Below are 13,542 nucleotides of genomic sequence, written 5' to 3' on the forward strand. Positions count from 1 at the left end.
GGTAACAGGGGGGCAGGCTTCCCTGAGGCAACGGTGACTCAGCTAACAAATGAGATGTTTACCTGCTGAAGCGGGAGGCTGAAAGAGCTTTCCCAGGCAGAGGCAGCACATTCCCAGGATATGCAAAGGCCCTGAGGCAGAAAAGAGCACAGCAGGGGTACAGGAGCTTTAAAGAGACTAAAGAGAGCAAGTGGGCATGCAGGCGATCGTAGTGCCTGCCCCACAGAGGAGCTGCAAGGAGACCGAGGCCTTGCCCATAACAAGTTCAGTAAAAAGATTAAGCAGTAACACAGAACAAGGTTGCTTCCTGGATTTTCCCATGAAGAGATGCAGGACTCAGAGGCCCCTCCAACGAAGGTCCTCCTTGACAGGCCCCCAGCCAGTTGGATGCAAATTCACCCTCTGATCACAATCAAATATCGGGAACCAGGCGGAACCTGCCTAGGGGGAAGAGGCAGCTTTCTTCCCGAGCTGTGATCGGCTTCTACGGTCTTTCAGATGGAAATCAGGCAGCTCGTTGGACCGAGAGCAGAGCCTCGCACCCCTCCCGGTGAGAGAGCTGATGAATCAGGCTCACTAGTGGATCGATCAACCCATGCCTGTGAGCAAGTTTATGGTGGCAATGAAGGGCTGTATTTGTCTGGCAAAACACGGGGTGGTTTAATCTCCAGGAGGAGTGTCTGTCGGCGCAGGTTTTCTGGAAGGCAGGAGCGGGGCAGACGAGGCTTCCGTTTCATCTGCAGGCCCCTTGCAGAGGGAGCTGGGGAAGGCTTTGCAGCCATCTGGCACACTGTTTGCATCTCGTCTGGCTGGGCGGCTGTGCTCCAAACAAGGGTGGATGGGGCAGTTCTTGCCCTGTGTTTGGAGAGGAATGGGAGGGAACCAACAGAGGTGGGGGTAGGGGGGCAGGTGCAGGGGAGCAGAGCATCCAGCCCCACAGACTCTGGGCCACTAAGGAGCCCTGGAGAATCTTCCCAATTCGTCCCCAACCTCGTGCCTGCACACTGGCCCTCCTGTGGGCACATACCAACACATACCCACATCCCCCAGAGCACTGCCAGACGGAGCAAGTGGAAGGACAGGACACCATTCACACTTGAATTTCAAATAAACAACAAATCATATTTTAGTGTATTGCTCTGGGACATACTTATTCTTTAAAAAAAAAAAAAAACCTGTTAATTTGAAAGTCAAGCTTAACTAGACCTCCTGCATTTAATCTGGCAAACCTAGTCCTGAATAAACAACCCAAGACTTGGGTACTCACAGAGAAGGTCACACACACACAGGAACACCAACATACGGGCACGCACATGTACACGCACGCATACAAGCCCACGTGCCTCACAGCGTCCAAGGCAAAAGGGAGTTCAAAGGTCAAATTGTGGGTGCTTACCCCCTACACTTCCTTGTCTTCTGGGTCTGGGCTCAGAGCCACCAGAGTCCCAGCCACCTCGGGGTCACCTGGAACCCAGGACCAAGCTACTGCGAGAGATGCCCTGAGGCAGCAGGACACTCACTGACCTGCCCCTGCCTGGACTCCAGTGTAGAAGACACCGCAGAGCCCTGTGGGCCTCGGCAAGCACAGCAAGGGGCTGAGACTGGAGGTTCATCATGGAGCCTGCAAGCTGGGAAATCCACTGATGAGCCCATTTTTTTGTCTGTACCTGCTGCCTGCACCCCAATCTCTGCCCCCACCAACCACACACTGAGAGTTTACTGAGCAGCTACTAAGGGCCTGGCATTGGACTCAACATCAAAGACATACCTACCCCCCGTGAAGTCACAGCCCAGCGTGCTGAAAACTCGGTGATGACCTGCCTGGCACTGGCTGAGCGTGCGCAGCGAGCCAAGCGTACAGAAGCGGTGCTCATTCCCTGAATCCTCCCAGCAGCCACGGAGGCAGCTGCCACTGTTCTCTGATCCCCGCTTTGCCGTTGAGGGACCTGAGACCAAGAGAGCTGGAACAGTTTGCTCGAGGAAACGTGGGGGGAAGCAGCAAGACCTGGAGGAGGTGAAAGCCAACCTTGGAACTTGCAGTAACATAACCAAGAATGTTCAGGAAAATGAACCTTCCCACCTGCCAGTCAGAAGCCAGGGTCCTGCCAGGAGGGGCTGGAGGGTCAGCTGGGCCCCCAGGGGTGGCAGGGTGTAGACCGACCCTAACAGAAGTTAGGCGGGCAATGCCATCTCACCAGTGCCCCTCAGGTTTCAGAGGATGACCCCCACTGAGGATGGCACCTGTGAGCCTCAGGGTGCTGAGGGGGCGAGAAGATATTTACACAGGATGCAAAGACCCAGGATGCACAGCAGCACCGACACCCCTCTGCCCTGGTTATCCTGCCCCTGGGAACGTCCTGGAGAAGCACAGGCACAGAACACCAAGCAGTGTGCGCCAGGATACTCATCACAACGCCATGAGCAACAGGGAGGAAGAAAGAACCACTCAAAGACCCATCAGTCCAGGGTCAGCCAGGAGCATCCACACAGCAGAATAACTGCCATATGAGTAAGGTGGAGCCCAGGTGCCTTCATGAGATAATGCCAAAGACACACCACTGAGTGAAAAGGAAGCCTTTCTAGACATTAAATGGAGAATTATCATGGCAAATAGATGGGGAAACAGTGGAAACAGTGGCAGACTTTATTTTTCTGGGCTCCAAAATCACTGCAGATGGTGATTGCAGCCATGAAATTAAAAGACGCTTACTCTTTGGAAGGAAAGTTATGACCAACCTAGACAGCATATTAAAAAGCAGAGACATTACTTTGCCAACAAAGGTCCGTCTAGTCCAGGCTATGGTTTTTCCAGTGGTCACGTATGGATATAAGAGTTGAACTATAAAGAAAGCTGAGTGCAGAAGAATTGATGCTTTTGAACTGCGGTGTTGGAGAAGACTCTTGAGAGTCCTGTGGACTGCAAGATCATCAAACTAGTCCATCCTAAAGGAGATCAGTCCTGGGTGTTCATTGGAAGGACTGATGTTGAAGCTGAAACTCCAATACTTTGGCCACCTGATGAGAAGAGCTGACTCATTGGAAAAGACCCTGATGTTGGGAAAGATTGAGGGCAGGAGGAGAAGGGGACGACAGAGGATGAGATGGTTGAATGGCATCACTGACTCAATGGACATGGGTCTGAGTGGACTCCAGGAGTTGATGATGGACAGGGAGGCCTGGCGTGCTGTGGTTCATGGGGTCACAAAGAGTCGGACACGACTGAGCAACTGAACCGAACTGATCCTATTTGTATTTTTAAAAGATTAAAATTAAACTATATATGTGCAACTATCCATGCCTGAATACACAGAGAAAGGTGTGGAAGGGTGTATGTCAACTCCCCACTCCTGGTGTCACCTCTGAGAGGCAAGACTGAAGAGAGGCAGACAGAAGAGTTGCTTGCTCTTTGTTTTCTATGTATTTGTGTAGCCAAAATTCTTTACAATGAACAAATAATAATGTGTACTGCTAACAAGCAGAACAAAGACCAGGGAATTATACTCATACCGTGTAGATGCTTTCATCCAGCCCGATTCCTTAGAGGCCAGGGCTTACAACTCCACCAGGACAACACAGAACATGGAATCAAAAAGTGAAATGAAAAGGGCAGTAGATTTTCCCTCCCAGGCATCACACGCCTTCCAATTTAAGCCAACACATCACCAAGTCACAGAGTTTTCCTTATCCAGAGACACAGAGCACAAGACCCGGAGCAGGCACAAGCCCTGCCTGGGTTTCTCCTGGAAGGAGGTCTGACAGACAAGGCAAGGCACATCCGCACGCAGTCAGGGGTGGAGGGACCCGGCCGGAGGGGCCCACAGAGCCAAGGAAACCCAGTGGGCAGCCCCTTCACCCTCCAAAGGTCTTCAGAACCCAGAGCTGCATGGAACCCCTGAAAGCCTGTTTCTATGACATCCTGGAACACAGAGAGAGGAGGCAGGGAGAAGGAAACGCGCAGGATTCACAAAGCCCAGACACACGTGGAGCACACTGATGGTGTCTGCTCTTCTCTCTGCTTTCGGAAATCCACGCTTTCTCCCTTGTGACTTCAAGGTCCTTGCTTGTGCACGTGAGCTCTCCTCTCTGTCTGTCTGCCTCTACCCTCTGTTTGGAGTTCCTCCCCTACAGGTCTGCCCGGGCCCCCTCCCCCTCTGCTGGCACTAGTGGTAAAGAACCCGCCCGCCGATGCAAAAAACCTAAGAGACACGGGTTCAGTCCCTGAGTCAGGAAGATCCCCTGGAGGAGGGCATGGCAATCCACCCCAGCATTCTCGCCTGCAGAATCTCAGGGACAGAGGAGCCCCTGCAATCCACGGGGTCGTAAAGAGTCGGACCCGACTAAAGAGACTTAGCACGCATGTGCACACCCTCCCCCTCTGACCACACCCCGCCTGGGACACTGGCCCCAAGGTGGTGAGGTCTAGGGCTCAGCTGTGGCAGAGACTCTCCGGAAAAGGAAAGACAGGAGCCTTGTGGACTTGTGCGTAACCTGACAACTTTCCCACTGGAGCTGGTAAGGGAAAAAGCCAGCTCCTCCTCCGGGCAGGGCTCTTGTTGGCCTCTTGGGGGATCTGTGCTGCTGGTCAGAAGTACTGTCGCCTCCACATGAAGTTGCCTGCAAGGAAAGCAGTTCAGGAAGCCATGTGTTCTCAAAGAAAAAAAAAAAAAGGAATTAAATGTACCATCTGCCTATTAGCAAGAGATTTTGAGGCAGACGCTTAAATATGCATGCCCAGACATTAAAAAACTTGGGGGTAAATGTTAATTTCAATAACCCAAGTTCTTGTGCTTGCAAGAAAAAAAAAATCTTTCTTTTCTCTCTGTGATTTGGAGGCTCTGTACCCCACAGCACCAACAAGACTATCTCAGTGGACTTTGGCAGCTGTGTAAAGTGGGACCCCAAACACTCGCTGGGGACCCGTCTTAGAGGGACGCTGCCAAGTCTCCATTCCCTCCCTCCTTTCTCATCCCCATCTAAAAGTCAGACAGCACTAGGCGGCTATCTGGCCACAGGGATAAGGAAAGCCCACTCAAAGCCTCAGTCCTTACCCTGACACCAGAGACCCAGAAAGGTGAGAGTAGGGTAGCTGAGTCCCTCTCCCTCTGGATTCCCACCAGGTGAGCCCTCGTCACAAACCCAGCCCAGGACACCATCGGGGTGCAAAACCCTTCATCTGAGATTCTCAGTGTAAATATTTTCAGCTTTGTGGGCCATACAGTCTCTGCCCCAACTATTCAACTCTCCCATTCTAGCAAGAAAGGAGCCACAGACAATATGCTTGTGAATGGGTGTGGCTGTGTGTCAATAAAACTTTATTGACAAACACAAGTGGGGAGGGCAGCCTAGGCCCATGGACCACGGTCTGTCTCCTCTGCTAGAGTAAGGTCTCCAGAAGAACAAAAACTGATCCATCCTGTAGACCAGCACCCAGCCTGGCACCTGGTACGTAGGAGGTGCTCAAATACTTGAAGAAGGGATGAGAAAGCAAGTGGCCCCCAATGCAGAAAGGTGAGGGCTCCCAATGGTACCCTCTTGTGCCGGGGAACACACCAGGACAAGGCTCTCCACCAAGGCTGGGTCCTTTTCCAATGGAGCATCGAAAAGTGACAGCTCTGTGTTTTAAGAACATCAAGGCTTTGGAGTCACACACACACACAAACTAACGTTTTCCAAGAGTGTCAAGGCTGTGGAGTGTCCTGTGTTTCATTGCACACACCCCAGCTGGGTTCTGAAGTGTCTAGACTTAGGGTGAGTCTTTGTACCCCCACCCCAGTGGGCCTCCATTAAAATTCCGGCAAGAGCCAACAAGCATATGAAGTCCAGTGGGCTCTTTTCAACACAAATGACCCTTGTTCTTCTCCCCCGTCTGTCTGTGGAGCCACCTGTGCTCTGCCTGCTGGTCCTCTGACCCTTCTCCTCTCATCATTCAGATTTCCCGGGCTTCCGCCAAAGCCTCTTCTTTTGCCACTCCTCTCTCCTCCCAGTCAATCTTGTGTGTCCTCTTCGCCTCAACTACCATTGACACTGATGACCTTCAAGTCTGAATCTCCATCCCCAACCCATCTGTCCATTAGATGCTGCCCCCTGGGTCTCAGAACAACCTCAGCCAGAGCCTAGAGTCAGATCCGTGGTCATCCCTGCTTTTCTGGAAGCTGACTTGACGCTGCATCTTGCTCACTCCCACTACCCGAAAGATCCTTAAGTCCTCTGAAACGGATCTCCTAAGGTACACAACTCAAGGTCCTCAATTCAGGCACACAACTCCACCACTGTCCAGGCCACCAGTAAAGCAGAGACTCCTGTCCCAGTGCCCAAACTGGTCTCTCTCCTATTCCCTGAGCTCCAAGTCATGTTCCAGAGGACACAACGGAACGATGGCCATCCTGATGAAATTTTTTAAATTAGGAGGCCCCTGGCCTGCAGTCTGAATTTCCCCAGAGAATCCCAAATTGAGTTCCAGTTTCTCAGCACTGGGGTTAAATCTTTCTGAAATGATTAAGGCCAAGGGCAGCACAGCGCACCCTCAAACTACTCCAGGCACAGAGTCATCCGCCTCCCCAGGCTGTGAGGCGTCGGAACCATCTAGTATGTGCCTCTCTGCTCCAGCTGAAAGGAATGTCCTCCAAGCTTCTGCCCTCCCCCAGGACCCTCCACCATCTTGCACCGCACTCTTGGTCCCTGGAGGATGAGGAGATCTCCTGCCATTTCCCACTCCAGCACAACATTCCGCAGACGCGTGCCTCACAGATTACAGAAGAGCTGAGGCAGACACACCGCGCTCCAGTGGGCGGCCATGTCTTCATGTCAGCTTGAGAGATCGTTGCCAGGGAAATATCTATATCTCGGCAGAGAGAGCTTCCACCCTGCAGAGTCCAGCTGTGCTCAAACGGGAATCCTGAAACCCAGATGTTGGTCCAAATGCCCTGCCTCGGCAGCTGGCTTTGGAACTCTCCACTGTGGGCGCACACCCTTAGTGCCACCTGCCCTGCCTGCCCACAGCCCTGCCTCCCTGGGATCCTGGACCCCGAGAACCAAGAAGGAAATCGGGGGGACCCGATGAGATGCTACCTGAACCCAATCTAAGGTTCAGGTGAATGGTATACCCACCCCCCCACCCTGCAATTACAGGGCTTTCCAAGTGATGCTAGTGGTAAAGAACCCATCTGCCGATGCAGGAGACATAAGAGACATGGGTTCAGTCCCTGAGTCGGGAAGATCCCTTGGAGAAGGGCATGGCAACCCACTCCAGTATTCTTGCCTGGAGAATCCCATGGACAGAGGAACCTGGCGGGCTACAGTCCATGGGGTCACAAAAGAGTCAGACACGACTGAAGCAACTTAACACACACACATCCTGCTTTATACATGACCAGTGGTTAAGGGGATGGGGATGGAGTCTGATTCACTCAAATAACTTAGAATGGAGACAACCATTTGTTTCGTGCTTTTTCCATGTCTAAATGCTATGCCAAGCATTTTCTATTTGCTAACTTGTTGTTTCATCAAAAGCATATACAACCCACCACTGAGGTTATCCCCATTTTATAGATAAGAAAACTGAGGCCCCTGGAGATCGTATAAATTTATCAAGGCCACAGAGCTCATAAGTGGTACAGCAGGAACCCAAACCCAACTACCACACTGTGAAATATTTTTTTGCAAGTGTAGACTTGTGCCTCTAAGCCAAGGTGATTTTGCCCACCTCTTCCTGGGTTGTCACATTTGGGGATAGGGTATCAGTGCTACCCTCTGTGGGTAGAGGCCAGGGATGCTGCCAAGCAGCCCAATCATACACAGCGCTGCCCCACCACCACCATAACAGAATAATCTGACTCCAAATGTCAACAGCACAGCACCAAAGTTGAGATACCCAGGTGCAGACCCTCACCAGAAAGAAGGGGAAAGATCTACCGGCTGGATTCACCCCTACAGGGAGCCTCATGCTGACAACAACCTTCTGCTGCAGTCTCAACCCCGGCGACACTTTTTTTAGTCATGACATGCAGCATGTGGGATCCCAGTTCCCCTACCAGGGACCAAACTCAAACCTTCTGCATTAGAGAAATGAAGTCCCAACAACTGCACCAGCAGGGAAGTCCCAACCCCAGGGACTCTGGAGCAGAGTTCATCAGGGAGCTTCAGGGAATCCGATGAGTAATTACTCTTGAAAGCTCAACTCTGCCCAGCAACAACCCAGAAATCTATGCCAACCTGCCTGATCATGGGAAAAGCTGAACAAACACCTGGGGTTGATAACCAGTTACACAGGAAAGACTTTTCTCTCCTTCCAGGAAGAGCTATAGGTCAGACTCACCCTGGGGTCACTCTAAAGGAATCAATAGTTCAATTGTCATCACCAATAGAATGATACTTGGATATGTTCCTTCTATAAAATTCTATAAGTAATAAAAAGAGAGAGAGAAGGAATCTATAAAGGCTCTCGGGGGACCAGTTCTTCAATATCTCCTCAGCATCACTGGTCCTAGAGGGGGCAAAAGGAGTCTGTAAAACTTCTGATCCCTGGTGGGGGGGGGTCAGCCCTCACGAGTCGCATACCTTCCTTCCACCACACGTCCAGCAGGACCTGGGTGCTGAGGCCTCCTAGGGCTCCAGTTTAGCTCCTAAAAGCATCCCCTAGCAAACCAGCAGAGGATGCAACCCGCTCCTTAAAGACAGGGGCTGAGTCCAGGAGCCACTCTGAGCAACAGCCAGTCACACATAAACCTCAGCCATCCGGGACATCAGATACAGTGATGGGAAAGGGTATTTTATCCTTAAAAACATCTACATACAACACAGACAGGGAGGTGTTGCCCGTGCATCTTCTGCAGAGAAAAAGCCCAAAATGATCTGCATTCAAAAATAATCTGCTATCAAAGAAAAAGGATGTTTTTGACATTTTGGCCAAGCTAATGGTCTACACAGACAAAATCTCATGAAAAAGCATTCTGTTTTTCTTGATCCATTTGGACATGGTCTGTGAGTGAAGAAACGGTTCTCTTCCTTAAAGAAATAGCTGCTCCTGGCACCAGCCTGAAACTGCTTCCAGGTTCTTTAAAGAGAATATTCTTATAGACACGGAAAAGGAGAAATCTGTCTGGTGGGCATTCTGGGCAGCCTGGACTTTGGCCAACCTTTAGACTTAAAAACCAAGACACCATCTTTATGAGGGGCCACTGTCCCCAGAAGATCTGGTTATCCCATGGAACAGGGCCTGGTGACATATACTTTGCACCACGGAGGCCATTAAGGCTCAGAGAGGTTAGGCAACTTGCCCCCCAGTCACTCAGCTAAGGAGAACCATAACCAGGATCCAAACCCGAGTAGTCTGGATCCAAACCCACTTTCCTAAGCAGCCCACTGCACCTGGTCACTCCATTCCATTCTGGTGTCCTGGTTTGGGGCAAAGTTCCATGTGAAACAGGGAGGTGACAGGGGCAGGGAAGGGCTTCTGACAGTGGAAGTTTCACGGCACTGCACGGCCGCATCATCACGTCTCAGACGCGGGACCTCTCCTCTCATCACACCGCAACGCATCCCTTTCCATGACGTGTCCCGGAAAACCTTCCCCAAATATCATCCTTCTGGCATCGCAGAGAGAAGTTCACCTGGTTCTGGTGTCCAGGTGGCTCACAATCTGAACTCAATCACAGGCATGGGAGGCGAGGGCTTGGGAGCATCTCCTGAGAGCAGCCCCCTCCCCGAGTCAGCCGGGCTTTGACGCAGCCCAGTGAAGGGGAGGCAGGCAGCTGACGCTGGCGAGGATTTGGGAGAAACAAGAGGACCTCTTCCTTCTGGGGCTCACTAGTCACCAATCAAATTTTTAAGCTCGGCTGAGCAAATGGTTGGAAGAAACAAAAAGGTCAAACCCATTATCAATTTAAAACTCTCAAGGTGGCAGCCCTCGCCAAAAGGACAGCCGCCCGGCCAGCCCTCATTTGTCCTCCAGACATCTGTGACCCCCAAATGTGAGGTCCACCGAGTCACAACTGGAAGATTCAGGAAAGCAAGCAAAAAGCAGGGGCCAGGGAGGGGGGTCAAGCTGGTCAAGGAACTCTGTCCCACGCACACCTAGCGACTCACATACCCACGTAGGTATGCAACAAACCGCCCCAAAACGTTCCCTCGGCCAGTGGGCACCAGGGCCAGGGCACCCGAGGTGGGCAGAGAAGAGTGACTCCAAACTAGGAAGCCTCCACCTGCCTCCTCTCTCAACTCTCCCTGCCCAACCAGCCTGGAGAGCGGTGACAGGAAGACGGTGGGGGGGGGGTGGGGGTGTGCAGGCAGGGGGGCTTGGTGAGCTGCCACCAGTGCACGCGCTGACCGGGCACGGTTTTCAGAGCCTGTGCCCCGTGCTTCCCACCCAAGCCCCTTACCAGGTGGAAGGCGACCAGCAAAAAGTCCCAGAGACGCCTCAAACCGCTCTGCCCAGGATGAGGCTGTGCAGGGTGAGGGCTCCTCAGAGTAAAACCCCCACCCCCCACCCCCGTCTCCTTTCCCTTCTGGGTACCCCCAGGACACAGAGTGCCCCTCCCTTTTCGAACAACCCCAGAGTGCACGGGTCTCCCAGCCAGCAACAACGACGACGCGGCAGAATCAGCAAGTCGATCCTACATAAACAAGAAGGGAGTTGCCACCAACGACGGGGCATCTAGTTTCTCCGGAGGTCCCCACAAGCTACCACACCGCGCCCGCACGCAGGAGTTGCTGCCCAATTACCAACTTGGAGCTGACCGCCGACGGGGTGCAGCCCTGCCCCCACCCCAGCCCCTACCCCGTCCCTCCTGCGCCCCCGCTCACTTACGCCTCCGTCCTCGACACCTGTCTGGGTACCGGTTTCTTCCCTGCCGAGACGCGGCGCGTCTTCCCCTTCCTCCCTCGCCGCGCTTCCTCCTTCCAGCCCCAGTCTCAACCTCTTCTCCTCCGGAGGGGCGTCCTCCGCCTCCCGCCTCTGCCGGCCATCCCTGCCTCTGAGCTTGCCCGTGTCCTCGGGGCTGCTGGAAGGGCTGGCCATGGCTCAGGAGGCTCTGTCTGCACTTGAGGGAGAGGAAGGACCCAGCAGCCTTCCGAGCCGAGCGGCCTGTCGGTGGGAGACCGGGCTTCTGAGCGCGGGCTCGGTGGGTTCGCGCGGCTGGGCTCGGAGCTGGGCTCCTCCGCGGACCACTCCTGTCTCTCTGCCGCCCCCTGCTGGCTGCTTGCGGGCACAGCGGGCACGCGTGGACGAGGCCTGCGCGGGTCTCACCTGCCCTGGGGCCAGCCAGGCCCGCTCAGAAAAATCCTGGCCGCCCCCCACCGCCCAGTTCGCCCACACGGACGGTCTCCCTGCCTAAGGAAGGGAAGGGAGAAGGGACAGACAGACGTCCACTTCTGCAGCGCCCTGCGACGATGGACACCCTGGTCCTTGGTACTGTTCTGCATCTTGAACGGTTTGGAGGTGGCTGGAAAATTGAGGCTGCTCAAAATACCAGGAGAATTCAGCCTGGAGAATGATGACCGTATTTCAAAGCTGTGCTTATCTATCTAGGGTGTTTATTGAGCATCACTATGAACCAGGCCTGGCGTTGGGGGGGAGGGGTGGTGAGGGATGGTCTGCAACAGTGCCCATGGCAGGCACTGTCTCTGCCCTCGTGGAGCCCAGTGCAAGGGGGGTGGGAGGAGGTGGTGACTGGCTGACATTCCAAAGGACTGCAAAGGAAACGTGCTGAGGAGTGTGTTAGTCGCTCAGTCATCTCCAACTCTTTGCAACCCCATGGACTGTAGCCCGCCCCCCAGGTTCTTCTGTTCATGGGATTCTCCAGGCAAAAATACCAGAGTGGGTAGCCATTCCCTTCTCCAGGGGATCTTCCCGACCCAGTGATCAAACCTGGGTCTCCTGCATCGCAGGATGCTGGGGAGAGAGGAGCCTAAAACAGCAGCACCTCAAAAGGTCTGGGGCTGAGCAAGGGGCAGGGGAAGTGAACCCTAAATGGAGGTGACCAAGATGAGCAGTTCTCAGCCAGGCGAAGGGTGTCCAGGCAGAGGGAAGAGCACATGTGAAAGCCCAGAGGCTGGGAGGGAGGCGGCAAGAAGCCTGCGGGGGCGCAGCGAGGTGGGCGAGGGGAGCGCGGGGTGGTGGGTGGAGAGGTTGCCGGGGACCAGGCATGCAGGGCAGGACCAGGTAGAGGACCACTGCGGGGCTCAGCACAGCAGCAGTGCAGACGGACCAAGGGAGGAGACATTAAGAGACATTTTGGAGTGATGGGCTGATAAATCTGAGTGGGCCCCCAATGTTCCCTTAGCACCAGAGTGGGGCTCCCTCCTCAGCTGTGTGATGAGTTGAGCCAGGAGGTATATTCCAGACATTTAAGGGTCATACCCAGTGTCCAGAACAGGCTGAATGAGCGCCAGGCTCCGACGTGTCCTGAGCTTCCCCAACCAAGAGCTGAGACCGTGTTGCACTTGCTTGTTAATTTTTTTCTGCCACTAAGCTCCTGCAGGCAGTTGCTGCCTCTGCCTTGTTCACAATTTTATCCTTAAAAGGCCTTCACGGTGGGTAGCACACAGTAGGTACTCAAGAAACATTCATAAGATAAGTAAATGGATCTGCTCCCACCCAGCGTTCTCTGCATCCTGCGCGTTCCCCCTCTTGCTTCAGCTCCTTCCCCTCTCTTCCACCTCTTCCCTCTGCCCCAGCACAAGTAAAGCCCTGTTGTTATCCCCAGTACAAAGGAGGAGACTGCAGCGTAAAGAAGGCACTCTATAGTGGGAACGGCCGCCACTGAATTGGGAAACCTAGATGCAGTGAGCGGGTCCCTGCATCCCAGAATGGCAGAGGCCAAGAGGCAGCTCTCAGCCGTCAAGGCAAATGGTCGTGGGCTGAGTCAAAGCGTAAGTCAGAACAGTCCGACTCACACAGAACTGCAGCAGTGGCCAGTCGAGCATGGTGATCCCAGACGTGATACAGATCGCAGTCTACTGAATTCTTAGTTGATCTGTACAAGCAGAGGAGCTCTAGGTCAAGGGAACGAAAGCTTAACTTGAATCATAAAAACAGATGGTCATGACCCCTCCATCAATTCCCAGACTTGAGCCAGTCTACAGACTCCAGGAGGCTGGGTCCCCTTGAGAAGGGACCTTGATATACTGCCAAAAATATATACTCTTAACCCTTCTCCCAGCCTTTCCCAAGGGGACCTACGCCTTTTATCAGAGTGACTATGTGGGGAAACAAAAACAGACATTTCCAGGATCACTGATTTGACACTAATTCCAGGAGACCCCATCATTGGATTGGAGTCCACGAGAAATAGCAGGGCTTATGGAGGTCAGATGATCAGCGCAATTTCAGGTCCACCATCTCACGGTGGTCACAGGCGGTCACCACACCCATCCTGTGGGTACTAGTCCAGTGGCAGAGCTGGGACTCAAACCCAGGGTGTCCAGCTTAGAGGCTGTGCTCTTAACCACAAAACAGTGTGACATCTCTAGGAAGAAAGTATAGACTATAATTCAGGATTTCAGGCCCCAGCCCCCCGTCCAGGCCAAGGTCATCGTGTCAACCCT

The sequence above is a fragment of the Budorcas taxicolor genome, chromosome 2 (assembly GCF_023091745.1).
Source record: "Budorcas taxicolor isolate Tak-1 chromosome 2, Takin1.1, whole genome shotgun sequence".
Lineage (NCBI taxonomy): Eukaryota > Metazoa > Chordata > Mammalia > Artiodactyla > Bovidae > Budorcas > Budorcas taxicolor.